The sequence below is a fragment of the Frankliniella occidentalis genome, unplaced genomic scaffold (genome assembly GCF_000697945.3).
Source record: "Frankliniella occidentalis isolate FOCC.00 unplaced genomic scaffold, Focc_3.1 Scaffold347, whole genome shotgun sequence".
In the NCBI taxonomy this organism is placed as follows: Eukaryota; Metazoa; Arthropoda; class Insecta; order Thysanoptera; family Thripidae; genus Frankliniella; species Frankliniella occidentalis.
Window position 1 is genome coordinate 85,671 of NW_026267470.1, and position 8,804 is coordinate 94,474.

Here is an 8,804-nt window from a genome sequence, read left to right on the forward strand (position 1 = left end):
CATGTGAGTAGAGCTTTTCTTACTGGAGTTGCGACTGAAGGGGCCGGAGCTGCTGTTTGGTTACCTGGCGAAGCTATCTCCTCCGAGACCATTACAGATACCGACTTGCCGTTTGCACAGACATGTTCCCTAAGGTCCACTGCTTCTCCACATAACTTCAAATCCACCGAAAAATGCACACAATTTAAACTGTGACTCGACAAAGCCCGCGGAGCGCCCGCGCGCCAGCCGCCGCTCCGGTCCGGTCGGCGCCTGCCTGTCAGTCGCTAACGTTCCGCCGCCGCCGCGCGCCGCCGCGACGGTGGCGCTCCGAGCGGACGGTCCACCAAAACTCGCTACACGCCGGGATTATTTCTAGCGAGGATTACTGAAGGAGCGGTTACTGGGCCGGCCGTATGTCGATGTCTGCTAAGAAATATGGGTTCGAGCTGTCGCCGCCTGGTGCGCTGCTGTCGGCACGCGCGCGCGCGCATGCCAGCGCGGCACGTTTGAAACTTCGGGATGCCCAGACCGCCGAGACTTGACTTTTAACAACCCCTGAACAAGGTTTACTTCATAATTTTGTTACAGCATGGGTGAATGGTGGAGGCGGAGGGGGGAGGGGAGAGGAGGGTAGGGGCAACGGCAACATTGCCATTGCTTTAAGTTGCCAAGCAGGCTGCAGCTTGCTCGCTCGCCCCGGCTGTCCACTTCCAGGTACTAGGGTATCACCCTCTCCCTCCCCCGCACCATACATATGGCCCCTCCGCTCGCTCGGCCAAGTTCTTAGAGATAGAAGGGCAGCCTCCCCCACCTCCCCCACCCCAGCCCCGGCCTATCATCAACTAAAGTGGTGACTGTTGAAGTGCAACTTAAAACTTCACAGGCTCCCGCGTTTGTCACCTCCTTGGGAAGGTATTCCATTCGGACATGGTTTAATTTTTCCCGAGAAGAAACTGGCACTGCCACCAAATGTTGATTTTTATCAACATTTTCCTCCAGAAGTGTCCCTTGAAGTGGGTCCAAATTGGGAAAAGCTGCCAAACAAGGCGATTCAGGAGCCTTGTGATGGACAGCATTTTCCTCAACATTTCTCAGAGTTAAAGGTTGCTTGCTCCTGGATGAGATTTCTTTAACAAAAGATGTGCTCTTTAAGTACAAACGATATGCATATTAAACAATGTTCTTCTTCCATAAGCAAGCTTACTTGGAGTTAGCTGCGACGGAATTACTGTGGATGCAGTTGATGGGTTTATATTTGGGGATCCAAAGCTGCCAGAATTCGAATCACTTGCAGATGGCTCAGAATAAGTCTACGGAATTTTTAAAAAATAATTCAAATCAAAATATGATGCACAAGTTTTAGAAATCATAACAATAACTACACATCACTAAGTTTGATAGGTGGAGGGGTATTTTCTGTTTTCCCTGGGCCTTTCCGCTGCCTGGGACGTCTGAATAATTTTCGCCTTGATTTCTTCGGCATGATGCTTAATTATTAGAAGGCCAAATAAAATTAGGAGCCGAGTGAAAAACAAATACCATAGCGGCCCCACAAAGTAGGTTTAGGTTAGGCACTACCGCGGCCAAGAAAATAAGGCCAAATAGCAACAAAATGAAAGGTCTATCAATGTTAAAAATGCACACCCGTTAAACTTCAAGGTTTGAAAGGAACCAACCGATAGTGAGGTTTACGGTCAAGACAAGGACCCTTACGGATAAAAATGTTCGAATGAAAAACTTTCCCCAACCGGCTCACAGGCCTGCTCCGTATTTCTTGCCAAGAATCATGATGGTGGAGCCCTGCGCCTCTGAAACCGTACCACCAGCGCCACCGGTGGCAGAAAGTGGCAACCAAATTTCTTAGCAGACATCGACATACGCGAAGGTGCATTTTTAGTTAGTAATATATTTTTAATGGAAACATTATCGGTCAAATTGTTGTTCTACGGTATCTTTTTCAACTTTTCTTAGTTCGGCGGAAAAGGTTTCACTTCGATCAGAGCTTTTAGCTTTCCATCCTGTGGCCTTCTCTGGCACCGTGTTCCTGAGCCGGGGCCCAGTAACCGCTCCTTCAGTAATCCTCGCTAGATTATTTCTGCTTGCTGTGTTTGGGTTAACCTTACTCGTTCAAACCTCTTGCAAAATGCCGATTAAAAGGAAGGGGCATAATTTCAAACACACAAAGAGAGGAAAATATCACAAAGATTTTGGCGGTGGTGGGCGAGGGAGAGGGCGAGGTCGTGGTCATTCCGAAAGTGATTCCATTGATGGTTACTTGTCTTCCTCCTCAAGCTCGGTAAGGTTGTGTTTTTATTATTGTAGACATTAAACGTTTACACCTTGTATGAAAGTAATGTTTGCAATTTTAATTTTAACAGGTGTCTGAAGATGTTTTGTCGTTGTGCCGTGACATTTGCTCTGGTTTTGGTTTTGGTTTATCTTTTTTTGTTGTTTTACCCTCTCCATCTCCGTCACCAACAGCATCATCAACACCATCCCCATTGCCAGATGTATGCTTGCCAATGAATGAACTGGACAGTCTTGACAAATGTTTTCAAATGCTCATGAGATAATATCTGTTTACAGTCGGACCATCCTAGTCCAGGGTCGCCAAGTTTTTCTGGAGACAGTTTCTTTTTTTCCTTTGAGGATGACTCACGGGTAATTTCTCTTTCTCTATTTTTTAGAACTTTAAATAAGCTTCAGTGAAATAATTTTTTCTCTTGTTTTGTATTGTTTCAGGACTGTGACAGTGAAAGTGCACTTGCTCAAAAGAATGTTTTGATAAAAGAGACCTGTGATTTGCTGAAAGCTATCCTACCTAAACACTGGATTTGTATTTTTGATCATGGAGGCTTCCACGTTATGCTTTTATCAAGAGGTGTAGACAAAGCAATACAACGGAATGTATTTGTGTCATTTTATGGTGCTGTGAGGATAACAGTCCACAGGAAAATATTGAATCCAAAAGTACTTGAGGAAGTATTGAGAAACAATGAAGAGAATGTGGTTTTGTCCAAGTCATCTCAAAAGTTATACTGTGACAAAATTTTGGCTCTTGTACATAAAGTTAGAAGCTATATGAAATATGTGCAGGTGTGGATAACGATGAAGTTGAGAATTTCATTGAGAATGATCCGTCTTGCTTTTTAGATTCTAATACTTTTGATGAGCAACGTTATACAAAAACTGTTCGCTCTCATAGCTGTGATTTAATTTTACCTCTCTCCTCTTGGAAGTGTAATGCATGTTTTAATTTAGGCAACCGCTTAAGGAGAAAGAAGAGGACAGCTGCAGAAGAAACCAGTAAATTTAAGAACAATCGTTGCATGTCTAAAGAAGAGGCTTTGAATAAATTGGAAACTCAAGCTAGAATAATTAAGAATGAAAGATCAAAGAATGCAAGATTACAACAAAAAGTGAAGTTGGCTTTAGAGAGGAATACGACCCCTGAAAACTAAAAGGTCATACCTCGGAGCGGCTGCGTATAAGGTCGTACCTCGGAGCGGTTGCGTTTAGTGTCGGATCTCGCCAGCGTCCCAGAGAATGGTCGTATGTCTATTTTTTGTCGATTTTGCGAGATGCATACCATTAGAATCGGGAGAAAATTCTCTTTCTAATGATATGCATCTCGCAAAATCGACAGAAAATAGACTTACGACCATTCTCTGGGACGCTGGCGAGATCCGACACTATACGCAACCGCTCCGAGGTACGACCTTATACGCAGCCGCTCCGAGGTACGACCTTTTAGTTTTCAGGGGTCGAATAGCATACCTGTTGAAAAGGAGTTCTCTGAAGTTCTCACCAACATTCTTAGAGACTCCAATCTGACACCGCTTCAACAGCTTTTTATTCAGCAGCAATACAAAGCAGCCCAAGCAAAAAGAGCAAGAGGAATGCGGTGGCACCCTACTATGATAAGGCTGGCCCTGGCAATAAAATCATCATCAACTGGATGTTATAGAGATCTCATAGATTCTGGGGCAGTGCGTTTGCCTGGATTGAGAACACTGTATGACTATGAGCATGCACTCCCCCATGAAGAAGGTGTTCACTACGAAAAATTTGAAGAGATATTAAAAGAAATTGGATCTCACAAGGAAAATTATAAGAGCTTCCACAACTTATTTATGGATGAAATGCACATATCTCAAAAACTGGTCACCAACAAACACACAGGTAAAATGATAGGTTACGTAAAACTCACTGATGTAGAAGAGGAAATTAAAGTATTAACTGCTAAAATGAATGGTGATGTTTGTGATGATGAACCCGAACTTGCTAGAAAAATGCTTGTTTACATGATAAAAGGAATAGCAACTGATCTCAAGAAGGTTGTCGGTTCATTCACTACAGGAAATTTATCAAAAGAACAGTTAATTGAAAGGACTTGGGAAGTAATTGGTGCATGTGAGAAGGCTGGTGTAAAAATTCTGGCAATAGTTTGTGATGGTGCTGCAGAAAACAGAGCATTCTTTGACATGCACCAGCCTGCAACACCACATCCAGATGGGATTGTATTTGATTCTGTGAATTTGGCTGCACCCAGCAGAAAAATTTATTTTATTTCAGATGTCCCACATCTACTGAAAACCATCAGGAATAATTTTGCAAAGTCTGGATTTGGACCTAGATGCAAAAAGTTACTTACAAAAAATGGACAAACAATAATCTGGAAAACTATAGAAGACCTGTACTTGGCAGACTGCAAAAATACAATTAGGCGCTGTCCTAAACTGAACAATCCATGTGTATACCTTAACAGTTACACTTGTATGAAAGTGAGCTATGCTGCCACTGTGTTGAGTAACACTGTAGCTCAAGATCTGAAACTTCAAAAGTGGCGTAACACGGAAGAGACTTACACCTTCATCAAGAAAGTGAATGACTTTTTTGATAATTTAAACGGTGCTCATAGTGATATGGCAAAAAGAAAGCAGAATCCAAGACTTGCTTCATACACATCTACTGAAGATGAGCGCTTCACAGAATTGTTGGATTTTGAGAAGTATTTAGATGACTGGGAGGCTGAAGTGAAGGCTTTGCCTAGGTTCACTGATGCAGAGAAGAATAAAATGTACCTGAGTCACCAAACAGTAACTGGCATAAAAATCACTATACATGCCTTCATTGGGGCAGTGTCATACATGCTGGGAGAGGAAGGAGCCAAGTTCATCAACGCCCGTGCTTTCTGCCAGGATAGTCTTGAGCAGTATTTCAGCCGACAACGTTCCAGCTGTGGTGGGAGTAGAAACCCAAATGCTTATGAATTTGGGAATTCTGATGGCAAAATTGATAGACATAGAAATTTTAATGTCAGGAAGAGATCTGGAAACACAGAAGCTTTTAATCAGCACATGGAAATATCAACAGAGCCCCTTCCCAAGAAGAGAAAACGCTCTCAGTAAGAACTTTTACCTATTGTGATTCATATGTGATGTGACTTCTTCTAAATATGTTGTGTAGTGCATTGTGTTATGTGACTGTGATTGTTGATAGGATCCAAAATTTCTCTTATTTTACAATGCTGTTTTATGTATGTATATGATAAACATTTTCATGGTATGGAAGTGTACACAAAGGTGAATAATAAACTTAGACAAATTTAAAGATTGTAATCTTTTATTTCTGCAGTAGTCTTTCTGCTCTGTTTAATTATAAAAGACTAGTTCACCAATGCCTAGTAAGGAACATTTTGGCAAAGGAGACCCTAACATTATTGTCATTATCATTATAACACAGATTACAATCATGAACACATAAAAAAAAACTAGAATACAATCACAGTATTAAAATGTAAAATTGAAATACAACATTATGTTGACCAGTATAAATTAAACTCAATTGTCAATGCACAGGAAAATAGGGCTAACACTGTTCACATTCTACAAAAGTCTAGCTCGGTGGCTAACGGAGATGGTTGCTTTTGAACCCTTCCCTTTCTTGTAACGGTTGTTCATTCTTCGTAGCAGGATTCCCTTACAAAATGTTCGAGTTACTTGCCTTACAGTTTTTACCATGAAGAAGAAAGATTCATTCTCATCTAAATAGGAGTCCACTACATTGTCCCATAGAGCTATGAGATCTTGCCTTGTTACTAGTACATCCATCACTTGACTATGATCCAAACTACCATCTGGTTTCTCTAGACCCACTAAGATTTTGCACACTTCCAAGAAGAAAGGAAAAATACTATCATTTACGAACAACAACGATTTACGATTAAGGACAGAGGTCCAGTATGCCTTGTCTCTCTCTTGAACTACAGTTGGGCCACCAATTTTACTAAATTTTGAGAGGATACATGATTTGATCCTATGCATTCTTGCATTTGTTTTGAACTGGTAAGCACTTCTTATTAAACACCTTAGAGCTGACCCACAAATGTGGTACACTTTCTGATGAGTGAGAGCATGACAAAAGTCATCACCTGACCTCACTTTACTCTGATGTAGAGTCATAGAGTCAGTTGCACATTTATAAATATAAACTGTACCACAGTCAGTTAACTTTCTACAAATATCAAATACTGTCACTGCAGCTATTTCATGACTTATAGGGCTCACCTCCTGCAGCAAACAGATTACTTCATCTCTGAACTCAGTGGAAGAAATTACCACAGACAAATGTCTCTGAAGATGAGACTTTGCTGTAGATGGCATCACTATTCCCTTTTTGAAAATTAAACTCAGTCCATCCAGTAATACTTTACTACATAAATATTCAAAGAATTTCTTCCATTCATCGCTGTTTAACTTCTTCATTAGATTTTCAATGTAATTGAGAAATTCAGAACACCATTTTTCACCAAACTTTGCGGCTGCCTTGATCTTGTTTAAAATACTGAACGCTTGTTGATGACAGTACTTGAGCAGGTCACAATCAGAAGGAATTTTATTTGCTAGTTCTGTACAAAAGAGTATAATGAAATCCATTTAACAAAAAAGGAAGGGTCACCTCATATATTGCGACGAAAGTTATCAATGAAAACTACCTTTCCACTGGTGGGCTTTTACATGTTTATTAAAGCCACTCTCTGTTTTCAGACCGCGTTTACACTGCGGGCATTTTGCAAAATAAGGAGTCGCCGGTTTCTTGAAAGGTCCATCTGAACTCTTGTTGCTTGCAGGTTTTGTGGCCCTCGTCCTTCTCCTTTTCGTCGTTTTTTTTTGGCGTTGAAGTGGCGACCTCGCGTTCCCCTAAAGACACTAGGCTGTCATCGTTCCAATCGGTTTCAGTTACACTATTTGTCACTGAAACCTCAGTTTCATTTAATAAACTATTTATAGCACTATCATCTTCAAAGCTAACATTATCCTCCTCCTCCTCCTCAACAAGCCTCTCTTCTATGTCCATTGTTTTAATTTACTATTTCGTTAAAAAATATTACAACTAAGCCCAACTGGCCCCAACCGTGTGACGTCTGCTAGCACATTCAAAATACGAGAGATTCCGGCGTGTGGCGAGTTTTGGTGGACCGTCCGCTCGGAGCGCCACCGTCGCGGCGGCGCGCGGCGGCGGCGGAACGTTAGCGACTGACAGGCAGGCGCCGACCGGACCGGAGCGGCGGCTGGCGCGCGGGCGCTCCGCGGGCTTTGTCGAGTCACAGTTTAAATTGTGTGCATTTTTCGGTGGATTTGAAGTTATGTGGAGAAGCAGTGGACCTTAGGGAACATGTCTGTGCAAACGGCAAGTCGGTATCTGTAATGGTCTCGGAGGAGATAGCTTCGCCAGGTAACCAAACAGCAGCTCCGGCCCCTTCAGTCGCAACTCCAGTAAGAAAAGCTCTACTCACATGCCCTGACGCCGCTGTATTGGTCGAAGACCATTTCCAAGGTCAGTGTCGGATTCTGCACGTTTAGACGAAGAGGAAGATGGGCGGGTTCTTACGGGGCAAAAGCTGGGACTCCAGGGCGCCCTTCTCTCATGATCTACCTTGGCCTGCGGCGCCGACACCCGAGTCGGGTTACTGCAGAAGTGTACACAAAGATACGGGCCTCCGGCTAAGCATACCGGGTTGTACATTTTTTTGCTTATTTTCGTCAAAAATACCCTCTAGAGCCTCAACGGTTTGAGCTAGAGCAAAAGGGAGAAAATTTTCGATCTTAGGGCTCTCCTACTGATGACTTACCCCTTGGGAAACCATAAAAAAAATATTGTTAAAAAACGTCATTTTTGGGACCGGTTGTTTTTGATTTTTTTAAAAACAATCCTAGTTTTGAGCGAGAATGCTCATCTTTGAACTCGATCTGTCTTTTTATAACACAAAACGACTCTGAAAATCCCAGGTCCCTAGATCTATAGGGCATTTCACCTGACGCAAACCGTATCCAAAGAAGAACAAGAGTTCTTCGTGAACTCTTTCCTCCTTGGCGCTCATTGGACGATGCCGACGAAGTTCTCGGACCCGACGACACTAGGGGTCGACCGCCCTTGCGGGCAGTTCATGAACTTCGTCGGCGTCAGCCAATAGGATATTCCGGACAAGCGAAGCGCCGGAAACTAGAGGCGATGATAGTGCTGGTCGCATCTCAGCCTCGCGGCTTCTAGATCCGGTCGTCTGCTGTCCACTGCACCGGTGGCGTTAGATTAGGTGGGGGTCTGAATTTCAATGTCGATTTTAAGAATAAAAATATTATTCAAAATAGTTTTGCTGGCATAATAACACGTACTCGTAAAAATCTGAAGCAAGATGTCGTGGCTAACAAACGCGACAGAGTAAATGGAAAAGCAGGCGCACGGATGCAGAAGCCATGAGGCTGAGAGCGGACCAGCGCCATCTTCGCCTCCCATTTCCGGTGCCAAGCTTACCCGGAATA